Genomic DNA, 23,778 nt, shown 5'->3' with positions numbered 1-23,778 from the left:
GCGAGGTGCGGAGGCCCGGCCACCGCAGCAGGGTGGGGTGAGAGTGGCCGCCGCGGGGGGACCGGGCTGGCGAGCGCCGGAGGCCCCGGGCGCGCGCGCGGGCGGGGGGGGGGGGGGGCGGGGGCGGGGGAGGGGGCGCTCCGGGAGCCGGGAGCGGAGCGCAGGCATCTTCCGCAATCCATTCATGCGCTGGAGCGCGTGCAGAGCTGCTGATCGCTGCCATTGTTACTCGCGGGCGGTGTGGGAGCCGAGCCTCCACTCTGGCGAGAGATAAATGGCCCCTGACAGCCCCTCCTCGCCCGGAGAGCTCCTCGGATTTCACCGCGCGGCGGCTCTCAGGTCTGTGCCTCGCTCGCTTCCCGGTGAGAACCTTTAAATCAGCCTCCCGCCCCCCCCCGGAAGCCCCCCCCCATGCTCAGGCCCCGGCGGGGCCCGGGGGGACTGCGCGCCGCCCCCCCCGCCCTCGCCCCGCCTGGAAGGGACGGGGTGGGGAGCTCCCGGAGGAGCCGGGGCGCGGGGGGAAGCCGCTGGCGCCCCCCTCCCCGGCTCCTCACCTCCCGGAGCGGAGCCCCGCTCCCCGCCTCCGCGCCCACAAGATGGATCAGGCTACCGTGCGGAGAGCGGGCTGTAAATATTTAAAAAGTCTCTCGCGCGCCGGCGGTAATGGCTTTCGCAGTCGGATTGTGTGCAGGGAGGAGAGGAAGGGCGATATATGCTCTGTGCTGCGAGGTGGGGGATTGCTCCTGTGTCTCCCTCCTCCCCGTCCCGGGTGGGCTGCACGTTCCGTCTCCCCGGTTTCCCGCCCTCCGCCTGCCGCCTAGTCCCGCCGTGGCAGCGGGGATGCCAGGCGGGAGGGAACTTGAGCTTGGCAGGGGTCGGGGACCCAGACCGGGCGACCTGGAGCCACTCTTCCCTTCGTGTCCCCCAAGGTCCGAGGCGGGGACTGCCCCGCACCCCTGGTCCAGGCCCGCTTCTCGGGGGAGGGCGGAAGACGCACCGGCTGAAGCCCTGAGCTGGGTGGTCGCTGGAGCCGGGGTGGGTTGCAGCGCGGGGGGGGGGGGGGCTCGGCCCTGTTTGTGCCTTTACTCCCCTCCCCATGCCTCTCTGACGCCTCGATCCACTATGAAGGAGAGCCTCCCCCCCCCCCTTTGAATCTGAAAGTAGCTTTGTGGCTGTCGGGACCGAAACCTGGGAGGAGGCGGCGCGGAGAGATGGGGGGGAAGGGGGCGCGGGCTGGTGCCTCGCTTAGCGGAGGTCACACGTGGACGTGGAGGGGAGTCGTTGCTTCTCTGGCCGGTCCGGGCCTGAGATGTGTAGGGCCCAGCCCAGCCGGATGGCAGCGGTGGGGGAGGGGGACCAGCCTGGCTGGGAGAGGCTTAATGGGCCCATCACTGGGTGTGTGCGGGCGAGGCCGGCTCCTCTGCCAGCAGCCCCTCCCGGGCGGGCGGGGGCGCCGAGTTGCCTGGAGCTGGGGCGGGCCGGGCGCCGCGGCGCGTTCGCGCGGAAGGGGGGGGGTCCGGGCCGGCCGCTCCCCTGCACCCTCCGCTCGGCGGCACGGGGACGGGCCACAGAGGGTGCGGCGGCGGGTCGGGGCGGCCGCCGCGCTGGAGCGCGGGGAGCCTCAGACCCCTGGCCGCGCCGCGCACTCCGCTCCGGAGGCTGTGCTGCGCCCTGCTCGCTTGTTTGTGTCGTGTGAGTCTCGTAAACCGCTCTGATTTATTACCCAGACTAAATGCTTAATTTGTGAATATGAAACAGATTAAAAGGGGCGGGGGGAGGGGGCTGGAGGTCGGCATATTTTAGCAATCAGACCAAAGCAACCCGGCAGATGTTTCAAATTTGTCGACATTTTCAGGCTCATGTGGAAAGCCAGCCAGAATGGTCAAGAGGTCCTTTCTCCTTCCTTCAGCCTGAGAACTTGGCAATGATCAAAAGGAGGTGATTAGTAGCTGCAGAGAAAAGACACCGGCAGGCAAGGAGTTAACCGAGGCCGAGCCCTCCACCTCCACCTCCGGGAGTGGGACGGGGGTGTGTGTGTGAGACTGCTCACAAAGGCCCGAATGCTAGAAGCCAACTCCGCAGAACAAAGTAGAGGATCCATTAAAAGTTAATTCAGTAAATAAACTTAATTGGTGATAAAACAAACAAGAAAGATGGAAAGACCAACTTAAAATAGCCGAAGGATAATAAAAATAAATAGTTTTGATGTGGCCTAAACATGTGTGTGCGCGCCTCTGGCCAGGCGGGTCCCCACGGTGCCCGGCCTGACACAGGCCTCGGGCGCACCTCTTCCCCAGAGAAGCCCCCGTGTGCGCAGGCCACCTTTTGGGGCGTCTGTGGTGTGTTTGGGGGGCAACTTCACACATCAGAGGTGAGCACCATGTTCTCTTCGGCTCCGGTTCCAGCCGCCCAGCGAAGCAGATACAATTTCTATAAATTGGCCTTCTCCTCTGGGTTTTGATTGATCATCACCGTATGAGATTATTGAAAGTCTAATGTCTTATTTCACTTTCTCCGAGGGGCGAGGAGGGGGAGCAGTTGGTTGGAAGGCAGGCCACGTGAGGACTCCCGTGCCATGCGATAGTAATTTCCATTAGCCTGGCCGAAGCAGCCTCCGGAAACTCTCCAGCATCCCGCTGGTGCGGCCCCCTCCCCTCCCCCGCCCGCTCAGCTTCAGGCCTTGTTAACAGGTACAGGACAAACGAGCCTTCGGAAGCCTTTGTAGTTGGAAGGAGAAAATGGCTGTTGACGAGGAATAAGGCAACAAAAGGTTCCTTTTCAGACGGATTTATTCGAACTTGAGAATGCCCTCTGGAGGCCCGTTTCCCACTCCAAACTTTTCCCTTCCCCCTTTGCCTCGACACCGTCTTTCATTTTATTAAAGTTGATTATGGTGCCTCTGTCTTGTCCCCAGCCAGACAAAGGCTTAGGGAAAGTCAAAGAACGTGCTAATTATATGTTTCTTGTAAACTGACTTTTCATTTCCCCCGAACGCATTTAGTTGGCTTGGTGTGTAGTTGAACACTCAATTGCTTCAAAAATACTGTCTTTATTAAAAACAAATAGATGAATGCAAAGACCTTTCTAATTTCAACTTGCGTGGGCTCAAAACAGAAGAGAAACCTGAAAGCAAGAGCAAAAACGAGGGCGAGGCGGCAGGGAGGGGAGAGAAGAGAGACCAGGAAGTGTGTACACACACACACACACACACACACACACACACACACACACGGCATTCCTTCTGCCAGCCCTCCCCCAGCCGCGTTAAACTGGTCCATACAATTGTCCCTGGCTGCGCCCTGTAGCTCGCCAGCCCGCCTGGATTTCCCATCACTTGGCGCCTAAGGCGATCATTAGCTGGGAATGGACAACCTCCCCTACCTGCTGGCAGCCCATCACTTACCGGCCCGGGGAGGCTGGCTGCGGGCTCCTGCGCGGGCCGGGCCCATTGGCTCAGCCCGGGAGGGGTCCTGCGTCTTGCCCCTGGGTGCGCTGGTGCCTAATTAAACTCTATCCAGGGCGATGGCACTAAGTGCAGGAGGCTGCGAGGCAGCTGCGGGGAAAGGCGGTCATTACCTGGGCAGGGAAAGTGGCTCTTCTGAGAGAGAGGCAGGGCCTTTGGATGGCACTTTCTGCTTCCCCTCGGCAGAGCCGGGAGTGCGGTTAACTCCGGGGCTGAAATCCGGGAGAGAGGGAAATTAGGGGGCAGTCCGGGGCCCACACTTAACCAAACAGGGCCTGTGCCACCACCAAGCAGGAGGGAGGCCCTGGAGCTCCGAGCAGACAATGCTGGCGCAGAAAAATGACCCGGGCGCCTTTGTGGCATTGGAGTCATTGCTCATGGGCCACGGCCCCGTCACGCGGGGTCTGGAGCTGTCTGAATGGCTGTGAAAACAGAGGGAGCAGAGGCGGGGGCGCTCAAGGCCCAGGTGTGTGTTGGGAAGCTAAGCAGACCGTGGAGAAGCAGGGGGCTTGGCTCCGCTGAGGGTCAGGGACCCCATCAGGCCTGGCCTGGGCTGCCCTGAGTAGAAGGTGACAGCCGGCGAACAGGAGGGGGCGGAGGTCTCGCAGACTGGCTGTCGGGCCCCCACTTTGCACAGCTAAGAAAATGGGTGCAGAGGGTGAGAATACTTCGCTCACGGTGCCACGTGGTGGTAAGAGTGAGACCAGAACCCAGAGCTCCCCGCTTTGGGTACTGGATCAGAGGAGACAAGCAAGCTTGGTGAGAGAGAAATCCAGCTGCTCTTGGTCACTGCAGAGCTGGGCCTAGAGGCCCCAGTGCTGTGCGTCCTCTGAGGGCTGAAGAGGGGAGCCTCGGTCCTTCTGGGCCTGGTGACAGGGCATGAGGATGGGGGCACGGGGCTGGAGAGGGAAGGGCGCCCACCACTTGCAGGGGGGGATTTTGCATTTTTTTAAAATATATTTTTTATTGATTTCAGGGAAGAAGGGAGAGAGATGCATCAGTGAGGAGAGAGAATCACTGAGCGGCTGCCTCCTGCACGCCATACACTGGAGATGGAGCCCACAACCTGGGCCTGTGCCTTGACTTCCTGGTTCATAGGTCGATGCTCAGCCACTAGGCCACACAGGCTAGGTGTGCAGCCTGCTCTCCCAAGGCTGGAGGTGCACGAGGCCATGTGGGCCAGGGCCCCCCGCACTGCCTCCTCGGAGGCCCAGCTGCTCCCAAGGCCCCGGGGAAACGATCCGATGCGAATGGAAGAGGCAGCTCGTCGGCCAGGCGCTCATCAGTGTGTCTGAGGCCTGGACAAAGCAGAGCGCAGCTTCTCCCCGAAGCTCCCCACAAACGCGGGCTCCCTGGGGCAGCCGGCGAGGGAACGCTGCCTCCCTCGGCCAAACAAACCTATCCTCCCAGGCTCAGCACCGAGACCAGCTCCCTGGCGCTCCCCGCTCTGTGCCCCCAGATTCCACCTGCCCGTGGGGAGCCGCGGTGTGATCACAGGTGCCCTCCCTGCAGCCATCTGGCGCGGGCCCAGCCCCTGCTCGGGGTCCCCTAAGCGGAGGGAAACACGCTGGAGCCTTCAAAGCACATTCCTGCACACGAAGGGCGAGCTGCGGGGAAGTGAAAACAAAGAGGCCAAGGAGTGCCGAGCAGTTCAGCTTACAGAGTCTGTGGGCCAACAGGGCTGGCCCGCGTTCAGTCAGACTTCCTGGCCGAGGGCCAGCCGAGCTGGCAGGGCGCCCGAGCCAGCCCACCACTCAGGCCGAGTGGCCCCCCGGACCTGGGCATACCCTCACACCCAGCCAGGCCCCAGGGAGCCAAGCTGCCCTTTAGCCCGTCCTCTCCATTCCAGTTGCTAGTTCCAGAGCCAGATTGGCCTCTGCAGTCCCTTAACCCAATGCTCCTAAGAGTGGCTTGCCCTGGCTGGTGTGGCTCAGTGGCTAGAGCATCGGCCTGTGGACTGAAGGGTCCCGGTTTCTATTTTGATCAAGGGCACGTGCCCAGGTTTGATCCCCAGAGGGGTGTGTGCAGGATGCAGCCGATCCATGATTCTCATCATTGATGTTTCTCTCTCTCCCTCTCTCTTCCTCTCTGAAATCATACGAATATGTTAAAAAAAGGAGTGAGTGGCTTGCCAGTTGGTCAGCTCCTCAGGGTGGCCTGGTGGGTCTGAGGGTGGCTCACGTCCCCTGGCTGGTAGCTTCAGGCCTTGAGCAACCGTGCTGTGCAGTCTGAACCCTGGTCGCTGTTCGCCATGGTGTGCCATAAGATACCATCACTTGTGCGTGTGCCAAGGCTTGGAAGCATTGCCGCCTCGTAAGGGCAACATCCAGGGCCTGAGAGGTACCCACGCATCCAGGGGGAGAGCGCCAGGCCGCGTGGCCCTTCGTGGCTCAATCGTTGAACAAACACCCCATCCAGTGCCCTTGACTGTTGGCCACTGTACTTTCGGCTGTTGGCGGGGGGGCCTTGCGGAGACCCCAGGCCCCTCCTTAGAGAATGGATGGGCTTGTGGAAAGAGAAGCCCCACGTGGCTGGAGCCAGGGGAGGCGGCCGCCCTCGCTGTTCCTCCTCAGGCACGTGCTTGCAAACCGAAGGGCGGACGGTGTTTGTGCCCACGTCCCCTTCCAGCTGGGTGACCAGACTCCCGCAGACTCCAGCGCCCGCCTGCTGAACGGGGGCCTGGGGCCTGGGAAGTCTGCTCTCTTTCCTGGGGTTCCGCCCACACGGCGGCACATTAGTGGTACTTGTTATGGGTCACCCCTGCACGGGCACAGTAAGCGACTTCCCTCCCTCAGTCACCCAAGATCATCTATTAGGACTCACTCTTCAGAAGACTTCTATTTGAGCCCTGGCTGGGTTGCTCAGTGGTTGGAGCACAGTCCCATGCACCAAAGAGGTTGTGGGTTCGATCTCCGGTCAGGGTGCCTTTGGAGGCAACCAATCGATGTTTCTCCCTCCCTCCTTCTTCCCACTTCCTCTCTAAAATCAATAAACACATCCTGGGGTGAGGATTTAAAAAAAAAAAAAAAAAAGATTTTTATTTTATTTTGAAAAATCTCAAACCCACAGAAAAATTGAAAGGATGGTACAGTGAGCACCAATATACAAAGGCCGGCTTTCAAAATAGCTCCCCTTGGCAAGCATTCAAAACCTGGCAGAGGTCTGAATTAATTCACCTTTATCTTAATATATGACTTAGGAATACTTGGCCCTCATGGTTACCTTAGATGTTCACCCTCTCCCCGCCCAGCCCAGCACCCTCCGGTGTGCCTAGCTCACAGTGGGCATTTGCCGGAGCTGTGGGTTCAACAGCAGAGACGGCGCTGTGGGTGCTGGTGGGGCCTCAGGCAGTGACTTCAGGAGCCTCGCTTTGCCCGTCTGTAAAATGGGGGTAATAATAGAACAGCTTCCTGGGCGTTGGGGCCGTTAAATTAGGTGATGGACAGGAAGCACTTCCAATACGCCTGGCATATGGAAGGCGCTTCACAGGCACCGGGAGACGTCAGTGCATTCGGAATCACCTTTGCTTGCGTGGCTGCGCGTGACTCGTTTGGCCCCGAGTTCACGCATCCCCGGAGGCCCAAGGAAACGGGAAGGGGCTCCGCTCCGCTCTGCCCAGTGGCATCTAAGTGATGGGGACATCCTGGGGACAGTTGCCGTCCTCGCGGAGAGTCTCCAGCCATGCTTATTAAAAAGACATTTGGAGAGAAAGTGGGTTTTTCCTTCCCATTTGCAGCCTGGCTAGTTTGCTGCCCTGCTGACAGAACATGTTGGAGAAAAAGAACTAGCATTTACTTTCTTTTTATTTTTTTGTTAGTCCTCGCCTGAGGCTATTTTCCCCATTGATTTTTAGGGAGAGTGGGAGAGAGAGAGGGAAGACAGAAATATGATGTGAGGGAAACACAGCGATGGGTGGCCTCCTGCATGAGCCCTGACCAGGGCCCAGGCCGGGGCGGGGGGGGGGGGGGGGGGAGCCTGTAACCGAGGTACGTGCCCTTGACCGGAATCGAACCTGGGACTCTGGTCCACAGGCTGGCGCTCTATCCACTGAGCCATACCAACTAGGGCTACTTTATTTTTTTAAATATATTTTTACTGATTTCAGAGAAGAAAGGAGAGGGAGAGAGAGAGAGAAACATCAGTGATGAGAGAGAATCATCGATCAGCTGCCTCCTGCACGCCCCCTACTGAGGATAGAGCCCGCAACCTGGGCCTGTGCCCTTGACCGGAATCAAACTGTGACCTCCTGGTTCATAGGTCGACGCTCAACCACTGAGCCACGCTGGCCGGGCTATATTTACTTTAAAGACAGAGCCAGGCTCACAAAAGCCAGGCTCAGGTCTGAGTCCAGGGTCACACGGGAAGGGGGTGCAATCCCGGGAGTGTCTCCCGTGTGACAAGCCGGAGAGGCCTGTGGACCCTCCAGACAAAGCTGGCTGGGTTGTTCCTCACAGGAATGGCCGGTGGTGGGCGTTTTAAGAGCCAGAGGCTTTGACGGCTGGAGTATCTGACCTTGACATTGTGGTGTTTCTGCCACATAATTTAATTAACTCGTGATGCTGGCCCAGTGCCAGAAAGTCAACCGTCCTGACAGCCTTTGGAAGCCACCTCAGTCCCTTTGAAGTTCCCCTCCAAAGGTTGAGGACAGCCCCGACGGGGCGCGGAGATGGCGCTGGGCTGGGGTTACAGGAACGGCACTGGCCGAGCCACCTGCTGGTTGTCACAGCGCTGGAGGCGGCTGCGGTTTCTGAGCCCTGACCGCCGGAACGGCTCCTCGAGGAAGAACAGCTCGTCCTCCCCGGGGGCAGCACACGCAGGTCTCCTTCTGCGCCTTCTCCCCATGACGTGTTCGCTTCTTCCCCGGCTCTGCTCATCGCCATGGCGTGGAGCTGCGCACAAGAACATACTTTAAAATACATTTTATTAATTTTTTACAGAGAGGAAAGGAGAGAGATAGAGTTAGAAACACCAATGTGAGAGAAACATCTATCAGCTGCCTCCTGAACACTCCCTACAGGGGCTGTGCCCGCAGTCAAGGTACATACCCTTGAACGGAACGGAATCGAACCCGGGACCCTTCAGTCCGCAGGCCAACGCTCTATCCACTGAGTCACACCGGTTAGAGCTGGAATATTCTTTTAGGTGGTGGATTACATGCTGTTAAGTCTTGGGTTGATGGACTAGAGTGCTTAGGGGATGTCTCAGTGCGTGGCCACAATAATCTGTACCAAACCACTCCTAAACGGAGTAGTTTACATCAACATGCCTTTTCTGTCAGTGAGCATTCATTTCTCACTTACGTGTCTGTGGGTCACCTGTGCTCAGCTGGGCTTGACTCCATGTGTGGGTGGGTCCATTCTGCTCCATGCATTCCTCATCCTCCATGGGTGAGTGGCGACCTGGGACATGTCCTTCTCATGGGTAGAGTGGAACCAAACCCTAAGTCCTAGACCGGTGCGCTCACACCGTGACATCCACTTACATGCCATTGGCCAGGGGCGTCCTGTGGCCTGAGTTCAGTGAAGGGCGGAGGTGTCGCAGAGTCCTATGGTAAAGGGAGTAGATATGGGGCAAGGTGAAGGTTCGAGAAGCAATCGGAAACAGATGCTTCAAACTAACACAATGTATCTCTAGCTACGACGTTTATATACACCAATACATATATCAAACGCTAGAACTGCCTCGGCTGGAGTCTTCTGTTTTAGATTAAATTTAAATAAATCCATGCACTAATTACACATCAGCGTCCCTGAGGTGGTTTATTATGGGGCCAGAGGCTTCTGGGTCATGGCCACCAACCTCAGGAAACCTGGGCAGATGGACCACAGGCCATCCCAGTGCTGAGCGAGGCCGTGATGGGTGCCCTTCCCCAGCCTGCACTTCCGGTGCATGGATGGTGTGGGTGGGAGAGACCTGGAGACCCCAGGCCCAGCGAGTGACCTTGCTGGCCAGGCAGGCCTTTCGGTGACATGGATCTGGGGCAGGACCCAGGAGGTGCCTTCACTGAGTCTCACCCTACTGCCAACTAGATCTATAGCCGGTCCCACCGCCACCCGCCAGCAGGTCGTTCCTGCATGTGCTGTGTAAGGGCTTCTATGGAAGATTCCAGCCCCTCCTGCTGCTCCCCGTCCTCTAGTCCTGCCCTGCCTTGCGCCTGCCTCCTGAGTCCTATGGGTGGGACCCGTCAGTGTCTCTCCAGAAAGTGATGATGTGGAAAGCCTCCCTTCCATGAATCCCTCCAGGCTGTGCAGTCGGCCAAGTGCAGGAACCCGGCCCTTCCCTCCGGAGGGAAAGCTGTTCACTTGGTTCCACTGGCTAATGGCACCTGATCGCCTTTGCCCGGAGCCATTTCCCGCGAAGGAAGCCACGGTCTGAAAATTCCAGGTGGCCGCGTGGAGCTCCGTCTTGGGAGCAGAGGAGGCGGCGTGGGGCGAACGCCTAATGGCGGGGCCTCTGGAGATTCAGGCCATCTCTTGTTTGGGGGGACTGTCTCCTGGCTCCAAAGGTGTTCGAGGTGACCCGGCTTCTGTACCTCATCCTAGCCTGGCCCTGGCTGGGGACCGCCGCATGCGGTCGCCTCAGACCAGCTCGGGCTCTGATCTCCCTCTTGAACTTCGCCACGCCTGACCCTCCCTCCGAGTTCTTTGCTGCTCTCCGTGTAAATCTCTCCGCGGCTGTCCCCCGGAGAACCTTCCGAGCCTTCATTCCCCATTAGAGGATAATGACGATGATGATGATTTACTTTTTATTGCATCAAAATAGCTGTGCAGAACAGTGCGCATGTCATAAGGGTAGGGCTTGGTGAACCCACTCCTATGGCCGGTACGGAGATCAGGAAACGGCATCACCCTCCCTTCCTGGCACTGTGGCCCCAAAGATAACGGCTGTCCTCACTTCTAACAGCCGTGAGGAGCGTTGCCTGATTTCGTACTTTATTATTTTTAAATATATATATTTTTAAATTTATTTTTTAAATATATTTTATTGATTTTTTTTACAGAGAGGAAGGGAGAGGGAGAGAGAGAGCTAGAAACATCGATGAGAGAGAATCATCGATCAGCTGCCACCTGCACACACCCCACTGAGGATGTGCCTGCAACCAAGGTACATGCCCTTGACCAGAATCAAACCCGGGACCCTTGAGTCAGCACGCCGACGCTCTATCCACTGAGCCACACCCGTTAGGGCTGATCTCGTACTTTATAGAAATAGGCTCTGCAGTATGAACTATTTCTGTGTCTGGCTGAGCTGCTCTTAAGATCCTTGTGCTTATGAGACCCATCCGCACTGTGTGCAATGTGGCTCATTCATTCTCTGCCGTGTGGTGTCCAGCTGTGCCTACAACACATTTCCCTTCTCTGCTGTGGTCCTGTTGATGGGCATTGGGGCAGTTTGGCTATAGGGCGGTTACTGGTCTCGCTGCTATGAACACTTGTGGTGAAGGGACCGACACATTCTTGCCGGGGCTGTATACCCACCAGTGGAATCATTGGGCCCGTAGGTGGGGCCTGTGTCAGTTTGAATAATAGTGCCCGAATGGCGTGCCAATGTGTTCCACCACGGAGCATGAGAGCGCTCCTTGTCAGCACTTAGAATTTGCTTCTCTCACTTTAGGCACTCCGCAGAGCCTGTTAGATGGCAAGCTCTGTGAGGGCAGAAACAAAGTCTTTTCCTTCCTTGAAAATTCTCCCAGGTGTCTCCTACAGAATCATCCCAGGAAAATGCTAGCTGGTGTCCTGGCAGATGAAAGCATATGGTTTTCTGTTCATTTCCAAGAAAATCTGAGATTGGGTCCTTGATCCTTCATGACAACAGGTGTTGGAAACTGAGAAAATAAAGATTTGGATCAAGCTTCAAGGTCCCCCTTTCCCTGCCCCCCCTCCACCTGGTCCTACTCTGGTTTCCAGGCAACCCGATGCTTCCCCACCACCCACCTGCAACCTCCTGCTGGCTGTCAGCAGGACTGACCTTGCGTGCAGTGACACCCCGCTGCAGGCACACTTGTTCCATGGCCACTCGTGTCCTCTGAAATGAGTGCGCTCTCCTGGGCGCCCCTGTGAGTTATTAGAGGGCCGGGACCGCAGGGCCCCAAGGTGTTGGCACATCTTGCCCACAGTGCTGCCCACAGCGTGCTCACTGATTGGCCTCCCTGGTGCGGGCGGAGCCACACCACATGCCTGGTGATGACACGCGTGCATGAAGCCTTAGGAATCCACGACAGGAGGTCCCATGGACCGTGGAGGCCAGGAGAGGACTCCTGCTCCGAGTGACTAAGAAGAGCACACCGCAGGCTGTCCGTCCCCTCCAGCTCTGTGCCTGTTTCCCGTCTGTAAATTGGGGGTAATGAGGTGCCCCCTCAAAGTGTCTCCATGAGGATGGAATGAGGGGTCTGGCACTGTGGGCCCCTAGTATGTTGGTCTTCACATGTCAGGGGTTCGCATAACCAGGGGGAAGAGAGCCTGCCCCCTCCCCCCACTACCCCCGCGGAGTTGCCTGGAGGCTGAGATCTGGAGGGGGTGGAGGGGGTGGAGGGACAGCCTGCTCCAGGGATGGGTGGGTTCTACGTGACTGGCTGGTTCTTCCCCCAGGTCTGGACAGCGAGAGAGCTTCCACCCCCACTCCCACCCCCACCCCACTCCCACGTGACCCTCCTCCAGCCTCCCGCCACCTCCCCCGTTCCTCCTGACCGCTTCCATCTTCTCCACCCATCTTCTCCACCCAGCTCTGCCTTCTCACACCTGCCTGGCCCCGCCCCGCCACTTTCATATGACCACCTCCTCGTTGGGGCCCAAATCCCCATTCTCCTATGTGACCCTCCCCCTTAATTGTCCAACCCTGGGGGAGAGGGAAGACCTCTTGTTTAGGAGGCCAGGCCTCAGGAGAGTGACTTACCCTCTCTGTGTCAGCTTCTTCACCTCCGAAGGAGGGTAGTCACCGTGCCTGAGTGACTATCACGGAGATTAAATCAGGGAATGCAGTAAATACACCCATTGTGCTTAGTAGGTGCTTTCTAAATGGCAGCTATTTCTCTAGTGATTCTATGCTGTGTGTCCAGAAGGTGTTTGATTCATCAACATCTGGGGATTTTTAAAAAATATATTTGTATTGATTTTAGAGAGGAAAGGAGAGGGGAGAGAAACATCCATAAGGAGAGAGAGCCATGAATCAGCTGCCTCCTGCACGCCCCACACTGGGGATGGAGCCCACAACCTGGGCCTGGGCCCTGACCGGGAATTGAACTGTGACCTCCTGGTTCATAGGTCAGAGCTCAACCTCTGAGTCACGCCAGCCAGGCTACATCTGGGCATTTGACTGATATAGGTATAGGTGGCTGCTTGGCCTTAGAGGACAAAGAAAGAAACGGGGCCCTCATTCTTAATGATTCAGAGAGAGAGCCCCCTGTCCCCACCCTCCTGAGAGGCACGTCATGCTGAGCCTCAGAATAGGACATACTTTCCTCTGAGACTTTTGGATGGCAGCCTTTCTATAGGATGTTGCAGTGAGGTGTATCAGTCTTTGTTGCTGTGTAACAAACTGCCCTCACCCTTGGGCGGTTGGCTAGGCTCACCCCGGCGCTGGCCTCATGCAGGTGGCAGTGGGTGGCAGCTCATGGTTGCGGCTCTTCTCTGTCACCTTGCTTCCCTGGTACCCGAGGCTGGTTCCTTCCCTGGCTGCTCAGCACCGAGAGGGTGAAGCAGGGAGCTGAGGGCTGAAGGCTCTGCTTCAAAAGTTACACTGTGTCACCTCGGCCACATTCTGTTGATCTGAGAGAGTCACCAGGGCAACCTGGATTCCGGGGGCGGGGACACACATTCCACCGTGTTAGTATGCTTGGGCTGCCACCACAGTACCACAGGCGGGTACTGTGGTAAACAACAGAAATGGCCCTCACTGGTGTGGCTCAGTGGATAGAGCATCGGCCTGTGGACTGAAGGGTCCTGGGTTCGATTCCGGTCAAGGGCATGGACCTTGGTTGCAGGCACATCCCCAGAGGCAGCTAATGGATGTTTCTCTCTCATCGATGTTTCTGACTCTCTGTCCCTCTCCCTTCCTCTCTGTAAAAATCAATAAAATATATTTTTTTTAAAACAAAACAAAAACAGAAACGCACTGCCTCACGGTCTGGAGGCTGGAGGTCCAAGATCAAGGTGTCAGCAGGGTTGGTTCCTCCTGCGGCCTCTCTGCTTGGCGTGTAGACGGCCACCTTCTCGCTGTGTCCTCACATGTCTTCCCTCTGTGCGTGTCTCTGTGTCCTCACCTCCTCCTCTTCTTTTTTTTAATATATATTTTTATTGGTTTTTTTTTACAAAGAGGAAGAGAGAGGGATAGAGAGTTAGAAACATCAATCAGCTGCCTCTTGCACACTCCCTACTGGGGAAGTGCCCGCAACCAAGGTACATGCCCTTGACTGGAATCGAACCTGGAACCTTTCACTCTGCAGACCGATCGATGCTCTATCCACTGAGCCCAACCGGTTTCAGCTCATCTCCTCTTCTTCTCCTCCTTCTTCTTCTTCTTCTTCTTCTTCTTCTTCTTCTTCTTCTTCTTCTTCTTCTTCTTCTTCTTGTTAAAATATATTTTATTGATTTTTTTTACAGAGGAAGAGAGAGGGATAGAGAGTTAGAAACATTGATGAGAGAGAATCATCGATCAGCTGCCTCTTGCACACCCCCTATTGGGGATGTGCCCGCAACCAAGGTACATGCCCTTGACCGGAATCGAACCTGGGAACCTTCAATCCGCAGGCCGATGCTCTATCCACTGAGCCAAACCGGTTTCGGCAGCTCATCTCTTCTTATGAAGACACTAGTCGCATCGGATTAGGGTCCACTCTAATCACTCCACCTTAACTTAATTACCTCTTTAAGGACCCTATCTCCAACTACAGTCACATTCAGATGTAGCACTTCCACCTAGGGTTAGGACTTCCACATATGGATTTGGGGAACACACAGGTCAGCCCATAACACACCCCCTTGGTGTGAAGAACTGCAAGGATATTGTGGCCAAGTTTAAGCGACTAAGATTGTCCAGTGCGCGACCATAGTATGTGCTCAAACCCATCAGCTTCTAGAATTACTATTCTTGCTCGTTTATCACCAGCCCATTGGGAGGCCAGCCTCCCCTGCTTCCCCCCTCCCCCCAATGCCTCCTTCCCCCACGCAAACCCCTCCATCTTCCATCTGACTGACACTGCCTCCGAGATGAGGGAGCATGCGTGCTTGTTCCCATAGCGCCTGCCTTATACAGAAGGCCCTCCCCTAAGCATCTGTAGAATTGCATCCATTTCAGAGTCCTCGTGGTCCCCTTAAGCCCCAGCTCAACAATTCTCCTGAGGCCTCAAATCCCCAAGTCACAGAGCCCGTGGGGATCGGCGGGTTCCCCGAGCACAGCTCTCAGTGCTTATCACCCCCAGTCTGGCCCACTGCGGCCCTTCCTTACACGTGTGCCCTCAGAGGCTCCGTTTTGACATTGAGCTTGACTTTTTATCTGCTGTAGATTGGTGGAAGGATGGTGCTAGGAGAGAGGCAGTATTTCTGCTCCCCCTTAACACACACACTCTCTCTCTCTCTTTTTCTCTTTCTCTCTCTCTCTCTCTCTCTCTCTCTCTCTCTCTCTCTCTCTCTCTCACACACACACACACACACACACACACACACACACACCCCAGGGAGCTATCCCACACCCCTGCCCGAATTTCCTCCCAGGCTGTGGCCCTGCACTTCCAGAGCCAGAGAAGTGAAGGAAAGAAAGACACAGCTGCCTGGCCAGTGTGGCTGAGTGGTTGAGCATAGACCTCTGAACTAAGAGGTCACGGTTCAATTCCGTCAGGGCCCAGGCCCAGGTTGTGGACTCCATACTGGGGGAAGGGGGGCATGCAGGAGGCAGCCCATCCATGATTGTCTCTCATCATTGATGTTTCTCTCCCTCTCCCCTTCTTTCTGAAATTAGTAAAAATTTAAATAATAATAATAATAGTAAAGACAGCTGCAGATTCGGCCACCGCAGGAGAAATGAGACTATGAGGGAGGAAACAAGAAATGGCGTGGGCTTTAGCGAGATCTAGCGCGCTGTGATTGGTGGCTCTGATGGGCACATGGTGCAGCTCAGGGCCATGGAGGGGTGCCCTCGAGGGGGGAGGCAGGTTTATGCGGACGGAGGATTTTTCCAGAGACTGGTGGCAGGAAAGGACCAAACAGGGTTGAAATGTTGCTATTTGAGCCCGGCCAGTGTGGCTCAGGGGTTGAGCTTCGACCTAGGAACCAGGAGGTCAGGGTTTGAGTCCTGGTCAGGGCACAGGCCCGTGTTGTGGGCTCGATCCCCAGTGTGGGGCGTGTAGGAGGCAGCCGATCCATGATTCTCTCTCTTCATGGATGTTTCTATCTCTCCCTCTCCCTCTTCCTCTCCCTCTCCTTTCCTCTCTGACATCAATACAAATATATTGAAAATAAATAAATAAAGTTGCCATTTGACCCACAGTGGCCATTGTGGCCGTCTGGAACGTTCCATAAAGGAAGGTCAGTGAGTGTCCCAGACTCCAGGCCTCGGAGTTGCCTGGGGCTGAGGAAGGAGGTCAGACATGCTAAGTGCCATGCTGTGGCCAGAAGCTCCCGCCGCGTCGGGCAGGTCTGCTGAGCCAGACCGTGTTTTCCAAACAGTCTGGCTGGCCAGGCAGCTCTGGCGGCGGTGGCAGCCACAGGCTGTGCGACAGCGGCCTGCGGGCCTCCGAACAGCACGCTCCCCGCGCTCCACACCCGCGCTGCCCGGTTCTGAGGGAGCTAAGCCCTGGTGACAGGGGAGCTGAAATGCCCAGGACGGGCGGCCAAGGGCGGCCAAGAATATGCAGCCATGGGCCTGACCACAAGCCAGTGGACGCCCGCGTGGCAGCCGCCCTGGGCCTCCGGGCGTGGGAGGAGGGAGCCCGTGGGCACGCAGTGCTCCACAAGTCCCCCAGCTGGGATTGTGTGGACATGGAAGCAAGAAATAATGTAAAGTAACATTTTTCAAAAGCCAGCGTGCCTAGCCTGCTCTCAAGGAATATATGATCTGAGGAGAGAGCACACTCCTGCCAGGAGGGACACAGTGTACAGTCCAGATAAAAGCAAGGATAGCCAGCCCCGGCCGGTGTTGCTCAGTGGTTCGATTCCCCGGTCAAGGGCATAGGGAATCATGCCCTTGACCAGGGAATCGAACCACATACACCCTGGCCAGGTTGCATCCCTGGCCAGGGTGTATGTGGGAGGCAACCAGTGGATATGTCTCTCTCACATCGATGTTTTTCTGTCTGTCTACCTCTCTCTCCCACCTCCTTCCTTCTCTTCCATTCTATTAAAAAAAACAGTTGAAAAAAATTTTTTGTAAAAGGCAAGGACAGCCCAGCGGGGTGTGGCTCAGTGGTTTAGCGTTAACCTAGGAACCAGGAGGTCAGGGTTCGATTCCCGGTCAGGACACAGGCTCCATCCCCAGTGTGGGGCGTGCAGGAGGCAGCTGGTCCATGATTCTCTCTCCTCACTGATGTTTATCTCTCTCCCTCTCCCTTCCTCTCTGACATCAATAAATATAGAGAGAGATTGAAAAGGCCTTCCCTGGTGATGGGACCTCCCGGCCACGCTGCCTAAAGACGCCCCGCGGCCGCTTGCCCGCTGCCCAGCGCCATCCCCTGTGCGCGGAGCCTCTCAGGCTGTCTTCTCTGTTTGCTTCTGCTGACACCTGTCTCCGGGAGGATCGGGACCTTGTGGGTCCTGTTCTCCGCAGGGCTGGCACCCAGGACGGGGCTTGGCACAGAGCGAACACCTGTCGCAGATGCGATGACCCCGGTGAACTAATTATAGACTTAATGATGGATCGCCGGGACGGGTGAGGCCGGGAGTGTGGGGGAGGCAGGGCGGGTGGGTTGAGGGGGTGAGGCTGGGGGACTGTGCCGTGGGAAGATGTGTAGGGGGAAGTGGGGTTTGAGTAGCCCACAATGAGAAGTCCAAAGGGGGGGGGGGTAAGGGGCACAGCCAGCTCCAGGCAAGGCCCAGATGTGGGCAGGGGCGGGAACAGAATCCAAGAGCCAAGGTGAGGAGCGCTCTGTAGTGACAGCTGGGGGGCTCCGTGGTCCTGGCTGCAGGGATCCCTGTAAGCCCGCGGATTCCTCCTCCTCCCCCTCCTCCTCCCCCTCTCAACCTGGAATCCTGCTTATTCCGTAGTGCTCGCACCGCGGAGCCCTGGCCCCTCAGTTCTCTTCCAGAAATCTCTAGCCTCGCCCCTCACCTCCTTAGAGTCTTCGCTCCTGTCCCACCTTCTCCCAGGGGCCTCTCCTGGCCCTCTAACCCCGCCGCCGCCTCCCCACCTCCCGCCTTCCTGCCACCCCTTACCTACTTGTTTCTCTTTCCGCAGCGCAGAGCCCGGCTCTGTTTACCATCCATCTCTCTCCCGCCGGAACGCAGGGGCCCGGGGGCAGTCCATCTTTGCAGGGGTGGAGGCTGCGGGTGGCTGCTGGGCCACAAATGGACTGCAGAGGGGCAGGGGGCGCGTGGGGAGACCAGTTAGGAGGTCATAGCCATGGCCTAGGCAGGCGCCAGAGGCACAGGAACGTATATACGACTCCTCCAGCCGTGCAACGGCGGGGGGGTGGGGGGGGGACACGACGATGACGACAACGACGACGACGACACACATACACACACACAGGACACAACGGAATTGGGGCCCAGCCTGTGTGACTCAGTGACTGAGCATCGGCCTATGAACAGGAGGTCACAGTTCGATATCCAGTCAGGGCACATACTCAGTGCGGGGCGTGCAGGAGGCAGTCGATCGATGATTCGCTCTCATCACTGATGTTTCTCTCTCCCTCTCTGACATCAATTAAAAAAAAAAATATATATATATATATATATATATATATACATATATATATATATATACATATATATATATATAATTTTAAAGACAGAAACCAGAATTGGGGGGAGGGTCAGGTTGGAGGGGTGAGGCGCTTAGAGAGGGTCCTGAGTGCCAGCCGGGTGGGGTGGTGGGGACCGGGGTGCGAGAGTCCAGTTTCATTGGAGTGGAAGGTGCGAGAACCGACAGGATGGGGGTCTGGCCGGTGCAAGGTGCCTCCCATCCACTCACTGCGAGGCCTGGGCTGCGGGCAGGGCTGCGGGGAAGCTGCCCAGAAGCCTCGGCCCCCCATCTCTGCCCGCGGCTGCTCCCCACCACTGGCCTCTGTCACTCTCGGAGCAGGACGTGCGCTCCTGCTCAGGGACTTGACCCTGTGCTCGCCGCCCCCCTCCAGCCCCGCCACCCCAGCCTCCCGCTCGCTCGCTTGCAGCCGGGTCTCCTGCCGGAGCTCACGTGCAGCGATAAACCTTATTCTTCCCCAGTGTGTTTATGTATTTTTTATTTATTGTATTTTTTATTTTGTTAACATTTTATTGAAGTGCAGCAAACAGACAGAAGTGTGTAAATCCTCAATGTGCAGCTTGATGAATGTTTACAAGCTGAGCGTGCCCGTGCAGCCGCAGCCAGCTCGGGAGGCAGCGCGCCCGCCCCCCGGAAGGCCCTGGGGCGCCCCCTCCCCGGGCTGTGTGCCTCCTGTCCCCCTTCCGACGCCTCCGTTGGCTCTGCCCGCTTTAAAATGTCATGTAAATGGAACTCCTCGTGCATTTTTCTCTCTCACCAGGTCACTGGTTTCCTGGAAAAGAGGTAACGGGTGCAGCCCGATGGGAGGGTGCTGAGGGCCGGGAGAGGAGCTGGACAGTTGGTGCGCGCCCAGGCCAGCCACTGTCCCCAAGCCTGCCGTGGTCGCCAGCCGGAAGCTCAGGGCATGTGCTTGGCGGCGGCCTTCCTTTGTGTAATTTCATTCCTGGATGCGCCCATGTGGCTGTATATGTTTGCATTTAAATCTGCTCTCTAGTCCAGCCGGCGTGGCTCAGCGTTTGAGTGTGGACCTACGAACCAGGAGGTGGTAGTTCCATTCCTGGCCAGGGCACAGGCCCGGGTTGCGGGCTCCATCCCTGGGAGGGGGCGTGCAGGAGGCTGCCGATCCATGCTTCTCTCTCATCATGGATGCTCCTCTCTCCCTCTCCCTTCCTCTCTGGAATCTATATAAATAAAAACTGTCCTTCCAGCAACCTCCCGCTCGAGACCAGTGATGAGGGCTGTGCCTTGGTGGCCCTCTGGCCTGTGGATCCTTCGAGAAACCCTTGCCGGTGTCCTGCCCCGCCCAGCAAGGTGTTTGCTAAGCGTGGTGCTGGGTGTGCCGGAGGCTGACAGGGAGCAGGTGCGGTCAGGGAGGAGGGGAGTGAGCCTGGGGCTGGGGCTGGGGCTGGCTAGGTGAGGAGAGGCTCTTGAACTGCACGAGAGAAAGAAGATCCCACCTGAATGAGGGAGAGGGGAGGGCTGGGGGGCATGCCTTGAGGTAAGAGGCGGCACAGGTTCCATTGTCCCTGTGGGAGGATTTCTCTCTCCCTCCCTCTCTCTCTCTCTCTCTCTCTCTCTCTCTCTCTCTCTCTCTCTCTCTGGAGGTGAGGGGCGAGGCTAAAGATTTCTGGAAGAGAACTAAGGGGCCAGGGCTCCGCGGTGGGAGCACTATGGGGGAGAGAGAGAGAGAGAAAGAGAGAGAGAGGAGGGGGCGGTGCAGGACAGAGCTCGTGCTTCCTGGGAACCCATTTCTCTAACAGTAATTCCCCGGGGGCTTGGTGCCAGATGGGCAGTGCTGGCTTCCGCGGGGAGGGACGGGGGGGGGGGGGGGGAGGGCGCGCTTAGAGCCCGGCAGAGCCATTTAATCATTTCAGAGTCTGAGAGGGTGAGTGACTGGCCCAAGGTCACACACCCCAGGGGCTGGCATTGGCGGCGGGGTTGCCGGTCCCCTCCGCGGCTTTCCATTACCGCACGCTCCCCCCGCGCCCAACAAAGAGCCCAGTGTTGCCATCGGAAGAGCTGAATTACCTCATTTCTGAAAGGCGTTATGAATTCAGTTCCATTATGTGGACGGGGGCAAAGCTGTGAGCAGGCGTGACATTATAATTCATGTCCCACTTCTTCCGCCGCTCGGTGCTGGGTTTTGGGTAGCACGGAAGCAGCCTCAAATCACTGCTGGAACACAATGGGGAGCAAAATAATAATCCATAATTGCAAACAAGGAATGGACCATGCGATCCTATTAATTGCCTTCCCTGCAAACCTTATTTTGGGTATTTTCAGAATAATTAAGAGATTAAGCTCTTATTGATGGCGGAGGTGGGTGAGCACGGAGCCCTAAACAGCGCCATCACCTCTGGCAGAATGGCCCGGTGCCACCTGCCGCCTGGGACGCCCCCAGCAGCACCGAGGGCTGGGCTCCGGTCCTGCGCGTTTCCCTCTCCTGAGCTGGAACTCTGGCGATGGCTGTAAAACAAACCCCAGAGCGAGGAGGAGCCGGAGAGGAAATACTCGGCTGCGCATTAATCACCGTCCTCGGGCCCAGAGCAGAGGACAGGCTGGTTCGAGGAGAGACAGACCTAAATTATCTCGAAGATTGATCTCCCCTCCTCCGCACTCCCGGTGCCAGCCAGCAGGTCAGAGAGGCCCACGCAGCCAGGGGAGGGAGCGGGCGAGGGGTCCCCCCACTGACCGGCGCGCTTGGAAAGAGGGTGCGGGGCAGGGGGTGCCCCCTCTGCTGTGGGGCTCAGGCCACAGCTGTCCCCCTCCCCGCACGGGCCACATCTGGGGAAGCTACCGAACAGAAGAGGTGTCTCAGAGGGGCGTGCGAGACAGACGCACTGTGTTCGTGTTCTCCAGATCCAAATACAGTGCCCCATGAGGAGGGGCTTGTGGCGTGAGCAGAGCCGGAAGCTGGCCACAGGTGTCTGGAAAGTCTGAAAGACCGTGTGCACAAACGTTGGGCTCTAGGAATGGGGCGCTGAGTGTCCAGGCAGGAAGGCAAGTTAATGATCCTTCAAGCCTCAGTTTCCTCATCTGTGAAATGGGCATAAGAGTACCTTTGTTATAAGGTTGCTTTTTATATGAAATGGTCAATGCATATACTGTCCACAGCAGCTGTCAGTCCTTGTGAATCCTACCTGCTGCTCTTCTAGGAGCTGAGAAAAGCTGATGGCCCTTCCGAAAGTTCCCGCAGCTCAAAAGCTGTCCATCTTCAGAGGGCGGGAGGGGGGGGGAGAGAGAAACTCTTCCTGTGTTCTCTCTTCCCTGCTATAGCTCTCCCCATGGTAGGAGCAGAGTAATTGTTATCTTTTAATATATAATATATTAAAAGAGAGGAAGGGAGAGGGAGAGAGAGACAGAAACACCCATGATGAGAATCACGGATCGGCTGCCTCCTACACACCCCAAAGTGGGTGGGGATGGAGCCTGAAACCTGGGCCTTGCCCTGATGGGGAATCAAACCGTGACTTCCTGGTTCATAAGTCTACGCTCAACCACTGAGCCACACCGGCCGGACTGCGTTATCAAAGCTTAAAGCAGGGAGAAAAGTTGTCCAGCAATAGTGAAAGGACAGCTGCTTTAGAATCTGGCCAGCGGCTGGGCCATCATTTAGCACCGGTGGATGTGCAGAGCTTTCTCAACAGAATCAGAGAGTCTGCTTGTTCTGGGGAGGCAGTCCCTCCCTTGAACTTGGCCCCACATTTTTCAAAGCTTACCTGCGAGGCAGGCAGCGCTTCATGCAGATGAAGAATTCCTGGGCTCCCATGGCGAACACGGCAGATCAGCTGAGTCCTGCTGATCCCAGAAAGAAAACTCCTTTCGCAATATTTACCGCAGCTGGTGAGTTGCCAGGACGACCCCAGAGGGAGAAGATTGGAGGATGTCTGTAGGATCTGATCCCAGGAACACTTGGTTTGGGGGGACCGTGCAGGTGTGTAGGAAGCAAACAGTATGCTGGACGGGAAAGAGCCCCGGTTTGGAGTCAGAATCTCCGTAGCCGAAGCCGGCTGGGTTACATGTGTATTTTGGGAAGACGATTGTAAGATCTTAAATTGCCTCAAACATCAAGTGTGAATTGTAATACCTCATCCATAGGGTGGTTTGGGGCTTATGTGAGATAACTCGGAAATGGACCTCATAAAATTACTGAAGAGTAAAGGCCTTCAATAAACAGTAGCTATTTTTAAAAAATATATCTTTATTGACTTGAGAGAGAGAGAGAGAGAGAGAGAGAGAGAGAGAAACATCAATGATGAGAATCATGAATCGGTTGCCTCCTGCATGTCCCACACTGAGGACCGAGTCCGCAACCCGACTGGGAATCAAACCGTGACCTCCTGGTTCATAGGTCAACGATCATCCACTGAGCCACGCCGGCCAGACAGGAGTTTGGGTTTTGTTCCAAGTGCAGTGAGAACTAGCAGGGTAGTGATATGTGGCGTTTCCAAAGCCCTTCCGAGCTGCCCTGTGGGGGATGTTGGAGGGTGAGGGCACAGAGCCCAGCTGGAATGACCCTGCATGCTAAGCCCGTCAGGAGATTCATGGTTCTCTCATCATTAATGTTTCTCTTTCTCTCCCTCACCCTCTCCCTCTGATGTCAATAAAAATACATTTTAAGAAAAGAATTCAGCCAAAACCGGTTTGGCTCAGTGGATAGAGCGTCGGCCTGTGGACTGAAAGGTCCCAGGTTTGATTCCGGTCAAGGGCATGTACGTTGGTTTCGGGCACATCCCCGGTGGGGGGTGTGCAGGAGGCAGCTGGTCAATGATTCTCTCCCATCGATGTTTCTAGCTACAGTATCTATCCCTCTCCCTTCCTCTCTGTAAAAAAATCAGCAAAAAATATATATATATATATATATATATATTTTTTTTTTTTAAAGAAAAGAATTCAGCCCTGATCAGTTTGGCCCAGTGGCTAAAGTGTCGGCCTTTGGACTGAAAGGTCCTGGGTTCGATTCTTGGTTGTGGGCACATCCCCAGTAGGGGGAGTGTGCAGGGGGCGGCTGATGGATGTTTCTTTCTCATCGATGTTTGTAACTCTGTCTCTCCCTCTCCCTTCCTCTCTCAAGTCAATAAAGATACATTTTAAGAAAAGAATTCAGTTTTAGGGGTGCTCTGAGGCAGCGTGGCTAAGAGCACTGGCTCAGGAGCGAGGGCAGCCTAGTGTGAATCCTAGCGCCACCGCGTTCCCAGTGAGATGGTCTGTAACCTCTCTGTCTAGTTTCCTCACCTGTAAAACGTGGATAATAACCTGTCGACCTCATGGGGTGACTGTAAGGACGCAGCAGGTGAAGGGCTGAGGGTAGGGCCGCCAGCACTGCGCACACGTTGCTATTGTTAGGAAGCGGGACAGCGATTGTGTAGGTGAGAGGTGGGCCCACAGGTTGCTACGGGGCTGAC

General features: G+C 56.5%; 1 protein-coding gene across 2 annotated transcripts in view; it reads left to right on the top strand.

Annotated features, from left to right (window-relative positions):
• Positions 1 to 210: 210 nt before the first annotated feature.
• The window catches only part of BCOR (BCL6 corepressor), a 76,468-nt gene continuing 52,900 nt past the window's right edge, over positions 211 to 23,778 (top strand). Inside the window, exon 1 of one of the 2 annotated variants that reach the window (XM_084870099.1) lies at positions 211 to 339. The gene's annotated coding sequence lies outside the window, so the exon portion shown is untranslated. Of the gene's footprint in view, positions 363 to 23,778 lie in introns of both variants that reach the window. The other variant, XM_084870101.1, reaches the window with a different exon arrangement.

Source organism: Pipistrellus hanaki (assembly GCF_964339955.1).
Source record: "Pipistrellus hanaki genome assembly, chromosome: X".
Lineage (NCBI taxonomy): Eukaryota > Metazoa > Chordata > Mammalia > Chiroptera > Vespertilionidae > Pipistrellus > Pipistrellus hanaki.
This window is presented reverse-complemented; position numbering and strand designations above follow the sequence as displayed.